A 20,019-nucleotide genomic window follows, 5' to 3' on the forward strand; every position below is an offset into this window, starting at 1 on the left:
CGCTCTCAAGCTTCTTCTACATGCTTCCCTCTATCCATTTCCCTCAACCTACTAGGCTTCTTTGGGCTTCTCTCCAGGCTTTGCTTCTTTAATCAGAGAAATTGTCGCCAACACCATAGACTTCCTTTACCCTTATCCTTCCTTCAATTGTGATCATTTTTTTGTTGTCGTTCACTAGTAATTGCTTTATTTGATAGATACAATTTAACATCAACCAGTAGTTGTAGCATTTACATTAAATTTTTTTTCTTTATTGGATGAAAGATTCTTTAAATTCTATGGTGCTTTACAGTTTTTAAAAGTTTCACACACATGATTTCATATAATCCCATAATAACCCTTTATTTCCCCCTACCCCTGTACTGCCCCTCTGCACTTCCCTCTCTCCACTGGTGACCACTGGTTTGTTCACGGAGCCAGTTCAGGAATATCCCACTTGACCTCCCCATCAGTCCTCTTTGTTGTTACACCAGGCTTACAAGGCTTGAGAACTTTCAAGAGCTACGTGGGTTGACTGGACCCAGGAGCTCTGTCTCCCTCCCTCACTAAAGAATGTGTAACTGCTTCACCGCCAAGACGGACGTCATCTCTGGAAACTCTGTTTTCCTAACTTGCCCTGAAATCTGTATCTCTAGGTTTTACTTTTATTCTGAGTTTTATCCCTGTTACTAAATAAATGATGGTCTGTTGATGCTCTATTATCACTTCATATTGAAACTCATGTGTAAATTCCAGTTTAGCCTCCCTTTTACCACAACGTACATAACACAATATAGAGGTAGAAAGAGCCCATAATTTGAAGCCATTACACTTGAGTTTGGGACCTGGCTCAACTTCTTGCAAATGTACGTGATATAGTCATTGAAATGCAAATAGTATTACCAGTATTGCATGTGTTATCGTAATATTTCTGTAATTCATTTTCTCTTCCTTTGTTTTCTCCCTATCAGTGCCCTAGCTCACCTATTTATGGAAATACCAGACATGTCTTTGTAAAATGCTGCTTTGTAAACTACTTGCCCAAAGTCAAACTTTTTCGTGTGATGCTTGAGAACTATCTTATACTTATTCAAATATAGGTTTTCAGATCCTCACTTTTCCTAGAAATTCTCAGCTTTCACCAGCCCTGCTATCTCCTGAAGCCAACAAGGGACTATGATAAGTCCTCAGTCACACCATCACTACCCTTCTATTTGCCTTTCTTATTACAATTGCTTGTTCAAGCCCCATCTCACCTTGATTTCCTGGATATTAATATATTAACTTCATTTAATACCTAATTGAAATAATCACACTACCTAACATTTGCCTTGTTCATCGTCTAGAGGCCTGACTTATATTATTATGATGATGTTAATTATTCTGTAGCCCCCCGATTATTGCTTAACAATTTATGCCTAAGAAAGTCTTCATTTCCTTTGCCTTGGTTTTCTGATACACGAAATGAGGAACATTGTATTTTCTCTTCATAGGTCTTTATGGGATTTTATAGGTTAATTAAAGCATTTTGAAAAGCCTCTTGAATAAAGATTAATAAAGTTATATATTTTTATATTTGGCTGTCAGTTTTATTTTTCTGTATAATACTATATATATATATATTTTTTGCGGTACGTGGGCCTCTCACTGTTGTGGCCTCTCCCGTTGCGGAGCACAGGCTCCGGACGCTCAGGCTCAGCGGCCATGGATCGCGGGCCCAGCTGCCCTGCGGCATGTGGGATCTTCCCGGACCGAGGCACGAACCCGCATCCCCTGCATCGGCAGGCAGACTCTCAACCACTGCACCACCAGAGAAGCCCTGTATAATACTATTATTTATATCAAACTATTTTTGAGAAATTTATATTTTTTCAGCTTTTAAAAAACAGTTCTTAAATGAAAGTTCAAACTGTGACCAGTGGCCATTGTAGTGTAGATGGAATAAAGCAAGACAATGCATGATGTGTAATTCCTTCCCACACATGTGTTTATGTGTACTTCTTACATATAATAAAGAAGAAAGAAAGAAGGAAGGGAATAAGGAAAAAACTGAAGAAAACAAGAAAAGGAAAGAAAGAAAAGGATTAAAAATCCTACAAAGCAAAAGATTAAAAATTTGCTAGCAAGTTTTTTTTTTTTTTTTTGCGGTATGTGGGCCTCTCACTGTTGTGGCCTCTCCCGTTGCGGAGCACAGGCTCCGGATGCGCAGGCTCAGCGGCCATGGCTCACGGGCCCAGCCGCTCCGCGGCATGTGGGATCTTCCCGGACCGGGGCACGAACCCGTGTCCCCTGCATCGGCAGGCGGACTCTCAACCACTGCGCCACCCGGGAAGCCCTGCTAGCAAGTTTTTATGGTGCTCATTTACTCAAACTTTTATTTAAAGACAGAATATTTTATAATGGAACCATATATGAGCCAGAAACCTAATTGCATCCTTAATTGTGGAAGCCAGTGGATACAGTAATCTGTCAAAAAAACATGGTCTTGAGCAAAAGAGCAACTTGCAGCTAAGCAACAACATCCAGTTTTTAAAACCTTATTTTTTTTCCTAGGATGGAGATCTTTTCTGTGTCAGCTAACAGGTTTTTTCTGTTTTAATCTGGTGGCCAGTGAAGAAACTGGACAGTTTTCCTAAACTGAAAAGTTATTGGGAGATATAAACTTCAGATTAAAGGCCTATAAATGTGATTCGGTTTGTTTGAGTAAGAACAGCTTCACTTTTCTGAGCTCCTCTATTCTAGCCCTTGTGTTGATCTAGCTAATGGGTGGCAACATGTGATCTCTTAATCTCTCCGTTCTCTGGTTCCTTCTGGAGGTAAAGTTCTATGATTCGATGCAGAAATGATTCTCAGCTTGGTTGGGTAATCAGTGCTTATAAGAATCTGATAAAAACTTTTTCTTCCCAGTAGAAGGTATAGTTTCCTAAAAGATATATACCGTTGACCCTTGAACAACATGGGTTAGGGCTGCATTGCTCCACTTAGACACAGATTTTTTTCACTAAATAGGTACTACAGTACTACACGATCTGCGGTTGGCTTTGGAAGAACTTTGAATACAGAGAGCTGACTGTAAACTTACATGTGAATTTTGTACTGCACGGGGATCGGTACCCCTAACCCCTGCATTGCTCAAGGGTCAACTGTATAGATATATAATTATATTTATATTATTATGTGAAAAGTATGTATATATATATATTTTTTCTTTTCTTTTCTCTTAAGCTGCCCAGCGTTAGCTGCTGGGTAAGCAGCCATTGTGCACGTTTTCATGACAATCAAGCCCCACTGCTAGCATGGACCCCAGAATCTGGAGAGGCCCATTGCACTCTCTGAGACTGCACAGATAGAATGCTGGCACGTGGCCTGAGTTCTGCCAATTGAATCATCCTGTCTATTCCTGGGTCTTTGAATCTAGAGCTAGTGTTACAAAGAAACAGGAATAGTTTTGCATTTATTCTGGAGGTACAAGTGGATTCAATGTTCCAGACCAGCAAGAGCTGTGTTTCCAGTGGTGAAATACAGTGTCTACTAGCAGTGGGATCCTAACCAGACCCTTCTTGTGGTGTGATTCTTACTGTTATTGCCTAGCTTCTGTTGGTTTTGTAACTGATTTCTAGGCTCTACAGTATCTTTCCAGTAAATTCGGCAAACTATCCAATATCCTTCTGGGAAATTCATTTTCTGTTTAAGTTCACCAGAATTGGTTTCTGTTGTTTGCAAACAAGAGCCCTAATACACGTAAAGGTAAGAAAACAGTTACGGTATTTTAATGAGCCTCCTAAATCCACCTATGGATTCTGCCTTCCTCTTTCTGTCTAGTGGTGTTGGTGGTTTGGGTAGATTGGTGGTGGTTAGGATGGGAAAGTAGCAGGAAGGGCTGTTTAAGGATGCCTGCTCTAAAGGGCATCAAGTTAATTGTTAAAAAAAACTAGGGGTCTGAAAACCTCAATTTTCTCATTGTATTAATATAAGGTAAAAAAAGTCGTGAGCTTATCCATATCATTTCCAGAAAGTCAAGTTTATTTTAAAAGGATACATTTGTAATCCCATTTACTTTAGATCTTGGTACCTCTTATTTTTGAACTGATGAGTAAGGTAAATAAATGTCTGTCCACTGAACAAAGTAAATCAAACAAGGACCCTCATCTTCTGTAGTATGTACCGAAAAGTTCTTATTAGTGAAGAAAATAAAACAAAAGGCCTTATATTTGGGTCACAAGTGGGCTCACATTCATCTGATCCAGCAATTCTCCCACACTGAGTCTCTTCATAAAAAATTTCAGAGCAGAAATTCAGGAGGCTGTGTGTGCTATGTAACTTAGTGTACTTAGTATGTTCCACAAAGACAAATTTTAAAACTCAACCTCAGAATGTTTACACAGTAAAAGATGGCCTGCAGTTGAATGTCTAAGTTCATATATAGTGAGCCTACTACATACCTGAATGGCCTGTATGCACAAACATTGTATAAATTTTGTTAAAATATAGATGATTGACACTTAGGTTATGAAGATGAAAGCCATGAAGTGTGTGTGTGTGGTTGGGTGTGGGTGTGGGGGTGTGTGTGTGAGAGAGAGAGAGAAATCTTCAAGGTCATCAAGTTCTTTTAGTAGAAAGTATCATTTATGAGGCAATTAATATTAAAATTTTAAATGTAAGGAAACTAGGAAGTATGAGATCCAGAGAGTGAGGTGGGTAGGTCATGTGACTTCAGAAAATGGAGATAGAGGAAAACAAATATGTTTTCTCCAATCCCTTTTTTTTTTTTTTTTCGGTATGCGGGCCTGTCACTGTTGTGGCCTCTCCCGTTATGGAGCACAGGCTCCAGACACGCAGGCTCAGCGGCCATGGCTCACGGGCCCAGCCGCTCCGCAGCATGTGGGATCTTCCCGGACCAGGGCACGAACTCGTGACCCCTGCATCAGCAGGCGGACTCTCAACCACTGTGCCACCAGGGAAGCCCTCCAATCCCTTTTGTGCTTTCTTTTGTTTTGATTATGTAATCTCCCTCTAGACAGTCAAAAAGAGTTCAAAAGTAGACTTTCCTTTCTCTTTTTAGAGGTCAATATCCTTTGAAACACAGAGACGAAATGTTTGTCTGCTATATTGTTTGTTTATTAAAATCCATTGTTTTCCCTCCTGTATCGTAGCTAAGTCCAGGATTATCTGCTTCTGTGTTTATTGTACTCCTTGCCTGCAACCAGCAAAGTAACATCAGCAGAGGCAGACAGAAACTGCTTCTTATGTGAAACGTAGAATTATTCATTCTAGACAGAATTTATATTTTAATGCTTCTGAAAATCTCCAAAGTAGAGTCTATTCCCCAGGCAAGTATTATGTACAGCAGAGCAGACCTATCGCACTCAGGCTGGAGCTGAAAAAGCATCTCCATGACAAAGCGCTTCTCCATGAGAATTGAGTCTTTTGTTTCTCTGCTATCAGGGGAGTAATTATGGTCATCTACATTTTTTGTATAATAAGGACACCTGTTTGCTAATAACTAAGATGAGGGTATCACAACACAGGGTATTAAAAATAACATGGGACTCAATACTCTAATGATCTATATGGGAGAAGAATCTAAAAAGGAGTGGATATATGTATATGATAACTGATTCACTTTGCTGTACAGCAGAAACTAGCACAACATTGTAAATCAACTATACTCCAATAAAAATTTTTTTAAATGTACTAATATAGATGTAGCTACTTTCGGGCTTCCTATATAGACAATAAAATTTATATAAAAAATAACATGGGGGGCTTCTCTGGTGGCACAGTGGTTGAGAGTCTGCCTGCCGATGCAGGGGACACGGGTTTGTGCCCCGGTCCGGGAAGATCCCACATGCCGCAGAGCGGCTGGGTCCGTGAACCATGGCTGCTGAGCCTGCGCGTCCGGAGCCTGTGCTCCACAATGGGAGAGACCCGCATACCGCAAAAAAAAAACAAAAACAAAATAGCATGGGAACACAGTGCAGATCACACGTATACACAGTTCTTTGCTCTTGGTAACTTAACGGACCATAGCTTTTTCTAAGTGGCTAAATTGACTTACAGATTTTCTAGAATATATTGCATTTCATTTTAATAAGCAGTTATTATAGTTAAATAATTACTTTATAGCAGGTGTAACAGGTATCATGAGGGTGTCATCCACTAAAATGCTTTACCACTGCTTTTTTGGTGTCACAAGATAATAATCAAAGGCAGAGCTTAAAAGAAATAAAATGAGTTACATTAGTGAAGCAAATTAAGATTTCATTTTCAGTGAGACTCAGTATGCTTGAATGCTACGTGAATAAACTAAAGTAGGCTAGAAACAATAGGCCTACTGAAATGGTTTGTGCTGAGTGAGTGACCAGATAGACTATCACCCGAGTCCACACAAGGGCATGTCCTGGAGGAGCTAAATGTTTGGGATCCTTTTCTCTTTTACTGGTTATCAGACTATATAGAGAAGGTATAGGTGTTTTTCTGTCTTAATTTGTGACTGTGCTACAGAGACTGAGAAACTGAGAGGTTAAAAATTAGGAAAATTCTCATTCTTCTATGGGTCTGTATGGAGGTAATATTTAAAATTAAAGACCAGAATCAAGATGTGAAGGTATTGATTTTTATAATGTCTGTAGCTAGGGATGCTGATTCATCTACTTTTTAGAAGATCAGGAAGTCAAACTGTAATAGGAATTTACCAGTTCTCCAGGGATAGTGATAAATATAACTATTGATATAAAACATCAAAAATAACAAGCAATCAAAGGACTTACCAAATTAAAAATCCTCTTTTTGATTATACATGTATATGTAATCATATATATTTGAATATACATATAATTATATATTTGTATATAGAATCATGTATTTGAATACATATGTATTTTTAAATATATATGTATTCTCAAGCAGTTGACAGAATCATGGAATATTTGAAATATTAGAATTAATAGATGGGTTAAGAATTACATTATTTATCCCTCTATTTTTGTAATAAAAAATTTGAGGCCAGAGGGTTGAATTGACTTATCCAGTTTCCATAGTTAATGGTCAGGATAACACTTCCTTAAAGTATAATAATATTTGCATATAAATAATAATCTTTCTGTGTCTCTACTTTAAAACTTCAACTTAACTCATTCAGAAAAAAGGATTTTAGTTTGCCCTCAAATTTAATCTATTTACCATATAGAAGGTATCTACATTATCATGTAGAGTGAAAAGTTAATCTAAATTGCTTTTGAAATTCATCTGCTACTCAGTATAAACATTCTGACCTTCATTATCTTGCAAGTAAAAATGTGATCATATTAACTTTGACACCCAAATCTAGTTAGCTCCAAATGCCCACCTGCCCAGGCAGAACCTTAGGCCAGTCCCTTCCCAAGTGAACTCAGGAATTCTCAGAGTGGCCATGACTCACTCAGCAATACAGCTTTTAATGTTTTCTTCCAGATTCTTGTTGGTGGTCTGCTGTCCCTAAGTCCTAAGCTACTGCTTTAAGATGCTGCTGTGTATTTGATGCAGAAGTAGGGAGACTGTCTGTAGCTACTTGGTGTCCAGTGCAGAATTTCTTGTGCTCAGAGCCTCAGAACATCTTCACACACTTCTGCTGAATCCTTGAGATTCAGTACTCAGACACCATCCACCATCCATTTTTCTACCTCTTCCCTACAGTCTCTCCTAGACGCCCCCAAAACCTCTTCCTTTTCCAGAAAATATTATAAGGCAAATGGAACACTGCAGAGGAGGAGAGTGCTATTCATGTCACTTTTGAAAAAGCATTTATGTTTCATCTTCACCCAGCCAAGATAACATTTTAAGACTATTTTGAGATACATTTTACTTTCTGAGAACTGGCACGAATGATATGGATCATCATTACTTTAATTAATCACTACTATTTGTAAGGATGATGGTTTGTGTTGTTTGGCCAAAGTATTGAGCCTCCATTAAGAAATTTTTTCTCAGTTATTCAACTAAAAACCCATCTCTGAAGCAACTTCACAAACGATAACTTTACTTTAATCTGCGCTTCTAGTACCTTATTTTCTGAGTTCCAAATGGACCTCAAGTCTTTTTCTGGGCCACTGACATGGAAAATGATAGTTGGCAGTCAACGGTCATTAAGAACATTCTTAGAATACTGCTATAGCCTTGGGCAGCCATTACTGTCATGTTGTGAGTGAAAAAGGCAGGATCATAGTATTTTAGAAATGGAAAGGAACTTAGAAATAATTTTGTTCAACTCCCTCGTCGTATAGATAAAAGCAGTCATGTAACAATTTGTCATTTTATACCCAATTCAGAAGTTTGCAATATTCTTCTATAAAAAGAAAGCATACAATCAAATAAGGCACTATTCTGTGCAGAGACAGTTTATTTGAGTGTCACATTTCTATTCCATTTAACCATTGCACTGGTGTATCCAGTGGTAATTCCCATCCTTGATTTATAACAATCCCAGGTGCATTTTACACTCCATCCATGAACTTACTGAAACACCGCAAAAATAATTCACAGTGTAGTAAAGAATTCCACAGAAATAATTTCATAGGGTGGGAATATTTTGCAATAAAATACGATTAGGTAGATAAAGCAGTTTCTAAAATAGTGAGATTCTTAGAGCACTGATAAAATTAGTTGAAGCCTGAATGAGTATCTTGAATGGCTGCAGAGGAGGGGATCAAAGATTAGAAAATTAACTTTATGTTTTTATGGATAAATGCAATAACATTTAAGTTTCTGAAAATTCAATCAGGATGTTCAAATTCATTTCCAACTGATTGCCTTGTTTCTCTTGTATCATGTTGAACCAGCCTTGGATCTTCATGACTCCCCAATGAATTTCCAATTCCTTGCCCTTCCTAAGAGCCATCTGTTGTATTGAAGTTCCCACTAGATCTGACATAAACATTTATGTGTGAGTTCATCTTGAGCAGGGACTGTGCCTAATAAATCCTGGGAACTCTATACTGCCCAACACATAGTTACTAAGTTTATTTTTCTCAAGGTATCTTCTCTGACAGAGGTTCTATTATGGGGCTAATTTAGCTGAAGCTAGCACACTAACTTTTTCTAATTAATTAAAACCTTTAAAATGATGATAAAGGTATTGGTGATCTTTGAGAGTCCAGGATGGTAAGAGCTCTTTTCACAGGGGTTAAAAAAACTTCATCTAAACAAACAAAATGGTCATATGAATTGAAAATATTTATACAATATTCTTCCCATGAGTCAAATTCAGATGATGGAGATCCACTAGAGTGATTGTATTGACATAGTTTATTTAAGGGCCATCAATGTACCATTGACTAGAAGCAAATTGGTTATAATTGACTTGAGAATGTTGTGATGACTGCGTTCATTGTCTTCTGAAGGTGACTTATAAAATCAGACCAGTATCCTCCTGGATATATTTAATAATGCATTCAGGCAGGCATTTTGCCAAATTCCTTTGAGACGGTGTTTTAAACATTCATTTTGATGAATGGCATGTAGGTAATGACCTTGTTCAATCGACAGAGCCTAGTACACAATGCAGCATTGACTAACAGAGAGTTTATTACAGTAAGATGGAATTTATTTTTCTACATTGGATATTTATTTGCCTCAGTGTATTATTTCAATTTTAGATGTTTTTTGTTTTGATTATGAAATCAATACATGTTTATTGTAGAAAATTAGGAAAATACAAAAGAAAAAGGGAAAATAATTTAAAAATAAACTCAGTTCAGAAAAATAACCACTATTTCTATTTTGGTCTAAATCTTTTTAGATAAAATGTATAGATATATGTTTATTTTCATATATTTTTATTTTTTATAATTTTTATATTTTTATTTAAAAAATTTGTATTGATTACTTTAAAATTAAAAGTAAACAGTACATATTGTTGTATAGTTTAACATTTTTATACAATGCATTTAATGGAAATATTAATTATGTGTGAAGTATTAATTATATGTAAACAACATAATTTATTTCTCTAACTCTATAATTGGGCACTTATGTAATTTCCTTTTGCTAGTCGCTATTATGAGTGATTCTTTGATGAACTCTTGTGTTCTTAAATCTTATTAGTCCCTTTTTAGTTGTATAAAATTTAAACATAAGATTGTATCTTGTGCCAAGTTCCTAGAAACAGATATTTGGATAAAAGGAGGGAGAACTGTTAAATACTCTTGCCTTGCGTTGCCAAATTGTTCTCCATAAAATTTGATACAATTTTTACTTACATTATCAATTAAGGAGAATCTGTTTCCTGCTCCTTAATTAATTTTATCAGTTTTTGTAATATCATTTTACAACCCATGTGTTTCTATGAGAGAAAAATATTTGCTTATGATATTATAATGTCTAAATCTTATTTTAACAAGCCTTTTACTTTCCCAAAGTAGTATTTGTATGTATAATTTATAGGAAGCTGCGATAGTTCCTACTTTTCTTTCTAGTCTTCTATTGGAATGATTTAACATCAAATATTTATTGAGTGGCTACTATGTATAATGCCTCACTAGAGTAGTAATGAACAGAAATGCCAGATTCATGGAAAATTGGAAAAGGTATGTGTAATTAGATATCACGTTTGGTCCATAATCTGGAAGGCAGACCTCTGGATACAGACTGGGGACAGTAGTTGGCTTACGTGTTAGCTGACATGGTATTTTATGGAACACCTGGGACAGCACGGGTATGGACCAATCAAAAGGGACACAGCTGTTGGACAGATGTAAGCTGGAGGATCACAGGGCAGTCTCTGCCCTGTGGGATGCTCAGTGAGCTACAGAGCTACATCCTTAAAACAGCCCTATTTTTCAGGGTTGATGTTTAGATGCTCACTGTAACTAATTTTTCTTTTTAGAAAATGTCATTGGATAGTCTGCTCACATATTAAATTAAAACACTATGTATGTATTAAATGCAAATATCTTTGTAACTACTCTTCAGATCCCTTTTACACCTAACAAAATAGCCAACTTTGGTACCATTTATCTTAGCCACTTTGACACTGTAATCACGTCTCTTTTTCTGAAGCTAATTTTATTTCTAGAAGTTGGTATTTCTTTATATGATGAAGTACTAATAGTAACTTTACCAACATGGGGAGTTTAGAGAAGTCCTTGGGGCTACAAATAAGTTTTGCTCTTTTAACTGTTAACTTTATAGATACCTAAATTATTTTAAACTACCAATATATATATAATTAACAATGTATTTATTTGTAAGTAAGCAATAGTGCATGGTGGGCCCTTCAAAATAACATCTTATTTTTTCTTTCTTTCTTTTTTTTTTTTTTTTTCCTTTTTGCGGTATGCGGGCCTCTCACTGTTGTGGCCTCTCCCGTTGCGGAGCACAGGCTCCGGACGCGCAGGCCCAGCGGCCATGGCTCACGGGCCCAGCCGCTCCGCGGCATATGGGATCCTCCCAGATCGGGGCACGAACCCGTATCCCCTGCATCGGCAGGCGGACTCTCAACCACTGCGCCACCAGGGAGGCCCACATCTTATTTTTTCTATAGCAATTCACAAAGCACTTAGCATATAATATTTCATTTACTTATGGCAACAATCTTTTGAAGAAGGCAATGTAATTCATATTTTATAAATAAGGAAACTGAGACTGAGAGAAATCAAACTATTTGCCTTAATGTACACAGCTTATAAGTAGCATAATCAGAGCCCAAATTCTGGGATTTGTTTGCTGAAATCTGATATTCTTTCTACTATAACTACCTTATGACTTGGCTTTTTTATAAAACGTTTTTAGTATTGACTACAATTAGTTTTTTTTAAAAGAAGATGTTTTAAAGGGCTTTATCAATTTTTAAATAGACTAAAAGCCTTTGCATTTCAGGATGCAATAAAAACTCTGTTACATAAATGTTGATTAGTTAGGTTTTTTAATATTGAATCATGGTCTCCACTGACAAAAATGTATTAATGCATTCTAATTTTCTTATTTTACATCCCATTTCATTAACAAACCTGAAATATGTGATGAGGCACAAATTCTTCTCTGTATTTGATAGTCCATTAGGTTCTGTGCTGTGTATCCAACAACTGCCACCATCCTCCAACCTACAGAAGCAGATACCTTCTGAATTACAGATTTTTTACATAACTGAAGACAATGGCTACAAGTCCATTTGGATTTAAATAATTTAGAACTAATCTGCTATGTGGAGTGGGACAGATCCACTTTATATGGCAAAATAAGAAAAAGATAAACAGGATTAATTTGGTTTACACAGGAATATTTTAAGTAAAGATTAAAATTAAAGTCTACCAATTCCATTAATTAACATAAGCACCGTAATTCCAAGGGAAAAATCAGGTACCAGTGACAAGGATTTGTCTATTTTCTTTCCAGTAACTGTAAAATATAGGGTCATTTGCAGTCCAAGAATCGTATGGTATATATCTATAGAGTATAAAATGTCTATGAGAATAAAATATCTTGCACCATTGTGATGGTTAACTTTGTGTGTCAACTTGACTGGGGCAAGGGAAGCCCATATAACTAGTTAAACATTATTTCTGGATCAGTAAAAATGCTTCCAGCAGAGATACGCATTTGAATTGGTGGACTGAGTAAAGCAGATGGCCTTCCCCAGTGTGGGTGAGATCATCCAATCCACTGAGGAATGGAATACAAAAAGGTGGTGGAAAGTTGGATTTACTCTATGCCTGACTGATGAGCTGAGACACTGATATTCTGTCCTCAGCCCTCTTGATTCTGAGGCCTTCACACTCGGACTGGCATCTACACCATCCACAATCTGCTCTCCTGCTTTCAGGCCTATGAACTACACCACTGGCTTTCAGGGGATCTCCAGCTTTCAGACAGCAGTGGGACATCTCAGCCTCCATGATTACGTGAGCTGATACCTTACACTAAATCTCTTTCTAGATATATATTATAACAGTATTTTTAGAAATATAATTATATACTAGCTCTTTCTGGATGTAAAATTATAGTATATTTAAAATATAAATATGTAAACAAATATGGCATATTTGTAAAATAAATATATTATTAAACATAAAAATTTATAGTTATTAGATATATATTATATATAATTATAATATCGACTATTAGATATATCTATATTTAATAAATATATAGTATTAAGGTATTTAATATGGTATTAATTAATGTATAATATTATATGTATATATTCTATTTGTTATGTTTCTTGGAGAACCTTGCTTAATACAGCCATAAACATCCTTATTTTCTGGTTGTGCTGGATAGAATAATGATCCTTCCAAAATGTTCATATTTTAATCCCAGAAGCCTGTGAGTGTGACCTTATAAGGAGACCTTGCCAGTATGATAAAGTTAAGGGTCTCCATATGGAGAGATTATCCTGGTGGGCCCTAAATGTAATCACAAGGATCCATATAGGAGAGAGGGAGAGGGAGATTTTATTATAGAAGAAGCTACTGTGAAGACAGAAGCCAGACACTAGGCTGCTGGTTTTGATGATGGAGGAGGGGCCACCTGCCAAGGAATGTAGGTGGCCTCTAGAAGTGGGCAAAGCAAGGAAATGGATTTTCCCCTTGACTCTCTAGATGGAACCACCCCTGCCTTCAGCTTGTCTTCAGTCCAGTGAGACTGATTTTGGACTTCTGACTTCCAGAACTGTTAGAGAAAATATTTGTATTCTTTGAAGCTACTAAGTTTGTGACAATTTGTTACAACAGCAATAGGAAACTAATACAGTGATGAAACCTATTCTGGACTCAGTTTTCTTCTCTCCTGATAAAATTTCTATACTCTGTGTCTCTTAGGCATTTCACAAGATGCATTTACTTCTGGACATCCCAATCCCATAATTCTGAGAGGTCATCCCTTACAGAAAGGCATGTGGATAGGGCCAGGCATAAGTCCTGGGGCTTGGGGGAAGTCTTACTCAGAGCTTTTGGAAAGGTTCCAGGGAAGGCAGTTAAGGATCCATGGGGCTGGTTGGGCTATAGGCAAGCCAGCCTGTGCAAGCTGGGCGTGGTGTTCCTCTCAGTCCACAGTGGTCAGTGGCCAGTCCTCAGGAAGGAATAAGGTAGCCTGGGTCTTGGCACTTGTTCTTCTGCTCACTCATGCATCAGGATACACAAGCAGATGATGGGTAAACCAAGAGAAGCCACAGTCTCTGGCGAAATATCCCTGCAAAATGCAGTAAATTTCTAGAATTATTGGATCAAAAGAGGTAGACATCCAGAATGATGAAACCCAGAAATTGCCCAGGGAGTGAATTTAGCATAATTTAAGAGTAAGTTCTTTGGTTCATTTTAACAGACCAGAGATTAAAAAAATAGTGTAACATCTGAAGTTTTGGAATCTATGCTTTATTTCCCCTGTGCATCATCCTTAGGCTTTTTCTCAAGTGAAAATTGTCAAGGGAGTGCTGGCCATGAGCCAGCTGTGCTCTCCTGGCACGCAGGCTGACCACGAAGAGACCAACATAACAGGGTGGAAACATCAACTCTCGCTTCTTTTTTGCTGGCTTAAGACTTGGTAAGTTGTTGGATCAGCCAAGAAATCTAAACTGCAAGCAGAGAGTCTACACTTCTGGGCCATTATCCGTTTACCCCTGGGCACCCTGTTCTTTGCTTGACTCCCCTACTGCTCTGCCTTACTTTCCTTTGAGTCATAATCTACTTGAGATGACACGGTCTCTTGAAGTGACTTTGCTGTGCCCCAGTGACTTGCAGAGATTGCAGGATGCAGGGATTTCACCTTTGACTCACAGCTCTCTTTTTCCTTTGAAAATGGACTGGGAACAAATCTAACTGATATAGTACTCAATCATTACTCATTTTGAATCTCCTAAGAATGGTGACCAGTCAGCTCATAAGGTTGTAGGATGAGTTCTTTCTTGGAAGGCACCTTGGAAGGAGATTCACATAAACCTCAGAGAGACAGTTCTGTGTATCTTCCATGGCTGAGATAAAGTATCTGAATCCTGCATAATTGGGTTATTTTCCCAGAAGATTATCAGCCGAATGGATACAGACTTCTCTATTGGGCTCTGCTATTAGTTTATCAGGTTTGATGAGAAATAGATACAGACAGGACATAGTCTATGCTCAGGCTAGATTCCCATTACATGTGGAAGAAGAGCAGATCACAGAAAGAATTTGAGGCTGCAGTGTCTGCAGTTAGCACTGGGTTTAGTCTATGGCTGGGGCAGCTCAAGGGTGTGAGGTACTGTGGACCACCTGGGAGAAGAGCTTTGAAGGAGGTGGTCAACACCTCTATTTGATCTTTACTACGTGAGACATCACCTCACACTCTTTTTACTCAATGCCCTAATTTTTGGCCCTTTCTGGATCTCCATCTCCTATCACTGTCTTCTGATCCTTGGCACAGGAGGGGACAGGCAGGTGAGAGAAAGCACAGGCAAAAGGGGAAGGAGGATGGGAGGATAAGGCTGACTTCTGGGGAAATTTCTTTTCATTAACAAAGGTGCAGATAATTCAGGCTGTGCACACAGTGGAGAGGGCAGGAACCCAAGTGGATTCACCAGACGTTCCCATTCTCAGCTCCCTAAGATATTTGGAATTATTGCCAGGGGTTAGAATCAATACGTGCCATGAACATTGCCATTGTTCATAGATTGAATAAATAATATATGCCATTTACTTGTGTTACTATGTTTCAAATATAACAGAATATAGATTTATTTATTTTTTTTTTTTTTTTGCGGTACGCGGGCCTCTCACTGTTGTGGCCTCTCCCGTTGCGGAGCACAGGCTCCGGACGCGCAGGCTCAGCGGCCATGGCTCACAGGCCCAGCCGCTCGCGGCATGTGAGATCTTCCCAGACCGGGGCACGAACCTGTGTCTCTTGCATCGGCAGGCGGACTCTCAACCACTGCGCCACCAGGGAAGCCCTAGATTTATTTTTAAATGAACTATTACTTTTCTGTTTTTCATTTGTTCCCCAATATAGCATAGTATAATTAATAGTACCATCATGTGGACATCTGGAAAACAAAGCTCTTTTTTTCTTCAAATTTTATAAAACTAAGAGCAGACAAATTCTGACACCTTAGAAGGACCAGATGTTTTGTTGGATAAATGCAGCCATAACTTCCCCAAATACAATAGATATTCTGTTCACACAATATAAACCTGTCACTGGATGCATTTTGTTCTTTCATTAAAATTTGAGAATTAGCCTATTTTATTTCTTTCAAAATCAGTTGTTTGTCATCAGGTAACTGTGTGTCGTTTAGAATTAAAATATGAACAGACATATTTTTCCTCTTAGAAAAAAATATAGACTGAAAGTGGGGGGGATTCCTCACAATTCTATCACTCAAGATATTTAATATTAATATCTGGGTGTATATCCTTCTGTAACTTTTAAAATATACATGCTTATATATAATATTTTTTAAAAGAGATTTTTTCCAGGCTCTATTTGTAGCTTGTTGTCTTTTTTCTTCAATTACCAATTTAGGATTAACATTTTTCCATGTGACATCTTGTTAAAATTTGAAATTCCCTATTAAATCATTTTCAAAGGCATCTGTGATTGAGGTAAATCCAGGTTTCTAGAGAGCAGAAAGGAATTCTTGTTTCCCTTTGAAATCATGCCTGGAAGGTATGACAAGTTAATGTGACTACACAAATTTTTTTTCTAACACATCTTCCTCCCAACTAAATAATTATGATTTCTTTCCTTATGCCACATGTTCTTTTATGCTTTTTGTTCTTTGTCTGTGATTAAAACCTCTTTAATTAGGAGCTAGAGAAATCACTGTAATTTAGGATTCATTTAAAATTCACTGACCTGCACTTACAATTCTAATCTTTCACCGCTTGTGTCCATTTATTAGGATGCTTTTAGCATTGCATAGCTTCCTATCTCTAAAAATAAAAAGTTCTTTCAAAGCCTATTTAAAAGGCTCTCAGGAGTGCATAGATATCAAATAGCACTCTAGTATTTCACAGATTTTATTTTAAATGAGATAGAAACATGTGAACTAAATTTCCTTTAATAAAAACACAAGCTTGCAAATTACAGATTGTATAATATTTCCCTGGCTATAACCTCAGGAAGAGCAAAGTACCTCTTCAGGGGATAAATTTTAGACTGAAAGAACAATAAAATGGACTCAGAGGAGAGTAACAGAATAATTAGAGGCTTAGAAAATAATACCTGTAGAGCAAATAACAGAATTATATTTATTGCCTTGGTAAAATGGCTGTTAGCAATTACAGAGTTTACAATGGCAAATTGAATAGTGACCACTGTTAACTACCATGAAGGATGAAACAAGAGCTGGAAGCCTTAAAATATTTAAGTCACATCCCTCTAAAAGGACATTAAAAAAAACAGTCATTTATTAGAAAGACAGTGAAGTTGACGGAAAGTTCACTGGACCAGAAGTCAGGAGATCTGAGTTCTATTTGGGCACTGCCTCTGATTCATCATGCAATCCTTCATACATCCTGTTATCTCCCTGAATGACAGTTTACTCATCTTTTAAATAAAATGATGGAACTAAGATATCTCTAATATTCCATCAGCACTGACATGCTCTGATCAGGGTAGTCTCGTTCTTATCCAGTGTGGCAGAGACTGTCGTTTTCTTCTCCAACATCCATCTACCCCTTGCACCTTAGAAACAAATCCTGATCTTTTTAGCTGGCATAATTTTTCCTAGAATAAAAGACTGTATGTCTTAGTTTCCCTGTAGCATAGTGTGGCCATGTAACTAAGATCTAGTAAATGAAGTGGAAGCAGATGAATTGCATGGGACCATGGGAAGGTAGCTTTAAGGGAGCTGACTCAGCTTCAAGGGGTCCCTTTTTTTCTTGTTCTTCCTTTTTCTCCTTCGGACACAAGACTCAGATGAGCTGGCTTAAGCTTCAGAAGTCACCTTGGACCATGAGGTGATCTTGAGAATGGAAGCAATTGTCTAGATAATGGAACAAAGATAACATCCTGGGCGCCCTTAATGACACCACAGAGTCACCGTGTATGTCCTGGTCTGTTCTGTGCTTTTTTACATGAGAGAGAAGTTCATATCTATCTTTGTTAGGCAATGCTAATTTTTTTTCCTTTTAAAGCAGCTATATCGAATTCTAACTGATGCAGTCAATAAAATGTGATTATTGTTGTTTTAAAATAACTACAGCTACTAATTATTTTTCACTTAGTAGATGCCAGGCATTGTGCTAAGTGTTTTATGGACATTGTCTGATTTGATTTGTAAAATACAAATACTTACGAGTTAGGTATTATTATCTATAATTTATAACTAAGGAAATAGAAACTTAAAAAGATTAAATAGTATCTACAGGGTCGTCATGGAGCTCATAAATGACCCAGCTTGGATTCTAAACCAGTTTGGGATGACTCTACAACTTGTTCTCTCAATCACTGTCATCAGTTTAATGTAGTCTTTCTTCTCTGTGGGTAAAAGATGCATAAGGAGCACAACGTTAGATAATATTTCTAGAGAGCCTTATAGAATTATCAAGATGTAGAAAATTTTACATTTAATCTTTTCCTGAACAAAAATAGGAAACAAAGATACATCATGCCTGTACTATAATACAGATAATAACTATCCCCAGGTAATAACTATTCCCACAGATAATAACTATCCCCAAACCTTACTTAGACAAATATTTTACCTTTATATGAGATTTTTTTAAATGGAAATGACATTACCTGATATCAAAGACTACGTTGGGGATTAAATACAGTGATACATGTAAAGTTAACAGGTACACAGTAGGTGCTCAATAAATGATACCCGACAGCATTATTATTTAAGGGATCCATAGTGATAATATGAAAATCTGGGGGAGTCAGAAATATTAGGTTCAAATACAGCCTCTGCAACTTGGTAATTTTGTGAACACAGTTCAGTCATTTAACTTTGAGGCATTTAATTTTCTAAGGAATGGGTTACTTATTTTACAGAATTATATTTAGAGGTAATGTTTTTCAAGTGCCCATTCCGGTGCTTGACATGTTCTAGAATCTCAGCAAATGGAAGTATTAATATTATCATTATTATTATTCTCAAAGGAGTCTAATAAACTGGTTTGCCAACAGTTATTTTCTCATTGGTTTATCAACTTACATGGAAGAATGCTTGCTGTGGGGTGTGGCTGAGCTACAGCAATGTGTGCCTGTAATTCAGAGGCTGCTGTGGGCTGGTTTCTGTCAGAGCAGACAGCTGCAGGATGCACTGTGACAGACAGTGCACTGGCCCATTTTGCTGGTCCTGCTAGACTGCTTTGCAGTTCAAGTTTGTCTTCTTCAATCATTGTTTCTGTGCATGCCTTGGTCTCCTTTCTGCCTTTGCCCTGTAACCAAGGTCATCCCAACCTCAGCAGGCCAAGAGGAGACTGGTGCTTGCTGGAAACACAGGGCATAATTATCATGGGAGAGAGGTACCAGGCTAGATGGGGCTTTACAAAGTGGGTACTCCATGTGAAAACTTTTTCACGTATTTCTGTTTTTCATTCTTTTGGCAAATTTTCACTCTTTTGAAAATTGTGTCTCATAAAAATCAAATAATAAAACAGTACAGAATGAAAACAAAGGTTTTCTTATAGAAATATCACTTATTTAATTCTTTCTAACATTAACAATGCATTTAGCACTCTATCAGGAGGTTGTCCTCAGTTATTGGGGGTGCATAACTCTCAAAGCCTCATGCAAAGTTCTAAGCTGGTAGAAATGTTTCCCCATCTCTCCTTACTTCCTTCCCCTCCCAGTCAAGTTTTATTTGAGATTAAAATATTTACATACCAATTTTTTCCATTTTAAAATTCCCAAATTTTACCACATCCTTCATGGAAAAAGGATGACTCTGAACTCCTGCTTCTAGGCTACTCATGATGAAGAATCTGATGGAAGCTCTGGAGGACAGGTGCTCACTGTCTAATGTTACACAGCTCTCCTCTCTCAACTTACTGCCCCAGGAAAGGAATTTTTTCCTGAACGGGAGGGAGCTGAGGAAGTCTGGGCAATCCACAACAGACCATCTGAAATCATTTTCCCAGGCGGCGG

This window comes from Mesoplodon densirostris, chromosome 20 (genome assembly GCF_025265405.1).
Source record: "Mesoplodon densirostris isolate mMesDen1 chromosome 20, mMesDen1 primary haplotype, whole genome shotgun sequence".
In the NCBI taxonomy this organism is placed as follows: domain Eukaryota; kingdom Metazoa; phylum Chordata; class Mammalia; order Artiodactyla; family Ziphiidae; genus Mesoplodon; species Mesoplodon densirostris.